Raw genomic sequence first — 2819 nt, 5'->3', positions numbered from 1 at the left:
AGCTAAACCTATTTAATTATTAAGTTTTGGATTATGGTTTTAAAATATGAAAAACAAAGCTTTTGTTTCACTCACTTATCCCATTTCAAGTTTTAGTTCACTAACTCACCGAATTTTGGAAATCGATATTTTTTTGCACCATGTCACACTCCAACAACAACCAATAAAAAACAAAAATGGGAATTAAAACTCAAATTTCACAAATTAAATAAAGAAAATAAAATCATGACAACTGTTTAGAAATTTGACCAACCACAGATCTCTCTCCCCTTGGGTCTCAAGCTTATGTCATCGCTTATTTTTCCATCCAATCTCTATAATTTCTTCTCAAAAATTCCGTGTGTGCATCCTGAACCATACTCATTTCCTCGTAATTCAAGAAAACTTGTACTAAATTCCTATGTTCCAGCAATCATAAGAATTCATCCATGTTCAGAAATCCCGAAGATGGCGGTTATTTGCCCTCAGCTTCATCCCGTGCTCCACAAGAAAGCTTCCATGGTAGTTATCACATCTTAATTACTTTCTTAAAAAAGAGAGACGTTTTGAATTCTCGAGAATAATGAGTTTCAGGTATACCCCAGTTCTTCATGAGGAGATTCTCCGGCGATGAGGATTTGCATCCCGGCGACGACATGTCGGACGACGGGTTACAGATGCTGGGAGAGAAGAAAAGGATCAGGCTGAACCTGGAACAGGTGAAGGCCTTGGAGAAGTGCTTTGAATTATAAGGAAATAAACTGGAGCCCGAAAGGAAAATGCAGTTGGCTCGGGCATTGGGCGGCCTGCAATCCAGGCAGGTTGCGATATGGTTCCAGAACAGAAGGGCCCGTTGGAAGACTAAGCAATTGGAGAAGGACTATGATGTCTTGAAGAGACAATTCGAAGCACTCCAATCGGATAACAATGCCCTCAAGTCTCAAAACAAGAAACTTCAATTACAGGTTCATTAACTTTCACAATTAGTTTCAAAAAAAAAAAAAAACTTTCACAATTAAAATGTTATCAAGAGAAAATAGTCCCTTTTTTTTTCGTCTTATAATTTGTCGAAGTTAGATGTTAGTTCTCTTAACTTTGTTTTTTATTATTTTTTAATCCATAATGTTGATGTGTTGTCGGATGGAGGAGTAATTTCCTGGTGTTACGTCAGTATTTCCGTCTTCCGACATTATGTAGCACTCGGACGAAAAAACCAAAAACAAAAAAATTAATTACATGACTTCTAAGACCCAATGACGTACGTTGTCAATTTTCCATGTTATTAATTAAATTACTAATCAATCATATGATTTTTTTTATTACTAATCAAGGTAATTAAACCAAGTAATATATATTAAGTTGCATTTGGATCAATAGATTTCAAAAGTATATAAATGTATTTTGTTATTTTAAATAAACATGACTACAAACTTCAAATCCACTCTTGTATGTTCATGCTAATGATGTAAAAGTATTTGAAATTCATTCTACGTACGTAACTAATGTGTAAATAAATAAGATATTTAAAATTTGATCTATTGTTTCATTGTTAACAATAAAATTACAATCAAAATTCATAGACTTCTAATGTATAGATCTGAATACCAAGGATGGAGCCAACCCAAAATTCTGGGGTGGGCTCCAGCCCAAGCTATATTTTTGGACCAAAGTAGTAGTATGGATTGAGTTTTCTTTTATTAAGATTTAGTCTTGTCTTTTTAACTTACGAGCTTATGTTATATTTTGTATCACTCTGTAATATTAAGAGTTAATTTTTAAATATTTGATTTATATTATTTAATCTTGTTTATCAATTCATTCAGCCTAAAATCAAAATATTTTCTGGCTACGTACGTCTCTGTCGAATACAACCTTAGTTTATTTAGTTGTTACTGTTTTATTGCAGTTATTAGCCTTGAAAGCAAAGAACCCCGTGCTTTCTCAACTACCATAATTAATTTGAACAAAGAATTCGAAGCCTGTTGGAGCAATGGAAGTGCCAACAACCTCAAGTACTCAACATCGACATACACCAAATTGTACGTCACAAGCAGCAGCAGCAACAACAACAACAACAACAAAAACATCTTCATTTTATCGAATCTACCGGATCACTTTCAAAATCAGAAGTTAAACGATGATCATCACCCCCCTTCATCGAACCACCAAATCTTCAACATGTTCGGAAATATCGATGAAACCAAGACTTTTGGCCATGGCACGAACAACAGAATTATCAGTAATTTTTCTTGATCATGTGCAGAATATGTTGCTGTGCCATGTGAAGGTCAGAAGTCAAAATTGCAAAAGTTTTATAATTTCACACCTTTTTTGCTCCTTTTTCCAGCTTCTTGTTACAATATACATAAATATTTTGGNTATATAATCTGATCACTGTATCATATTATGACCTAATCATGCATCAATGTATATAAAAATGAGATCCATTTTACATGTAAAATATAAAATAGAAATCTGTCAAACATCAGTAGGGTCGATACTGATCTGTCATGGCCATAATCTGCATTGAAAAAAAAGATCCTTCCTTCTCCACGTTTAGCTTTGAAATTGTCGAATTCTTGCTAGCTAGCTGTTGGTAGTTTATTCTGTATACGAAAAGGGTCGCCATTTTTTTTAAAAAAAGAAACAAGTTATTTTCTTGGAATTTTTTCATTTTTAAATTTTTTAACAAAGTGCTTGACATCATGACATTGACACATCAACAATAATGTTATGCCAACAATGTTCGATTTCACCTAATCATTTTTTTGTGTTATGTCAATGTTTTTAAGTATAATGTCAGCATTCCTGTGGAAAAAAAAACCAAAAGTGAAAAAAAA

At 33.3% G+C, this 2819-nt stretch overlaps 1 pseudogene; it reads left to right on the top strand.

Moving 5' to 3' along the window:
• Positions 1 to 316: 316 nt before the first annotated feature.
• LOC140958826 (homeobox-leucine zipper protein ATHB-13-like) lies at positions 317 to 2296 on the top strand (annotated as a pseudogene).
• The last annotated feature ends 523 nt before the right edge of the window (positions 2297 to 2819 follow it).

Source organism: Primulina huaijiensis, chromosome 15 (genome assembly GCF_012295235.1).
Source record: "Primulina huaijiensis isolate GDHJ02 chromosome 15, ASM1229523v2, whole genome shotgun sequence".
In the NCBI taxonomy this organism is placed as follows: Eukaryota; Viridiplantae; Streptophyta; class Magnoliopsida; order Lamiales; family Gesneriaceae; genus Primulina; species Primulina huaijiensis.
The sequence above is the reverse complement of the archived record's forward strand: the minus strand, read 5'-3'. Positions and strand labels throughout refer to the sequence as shown.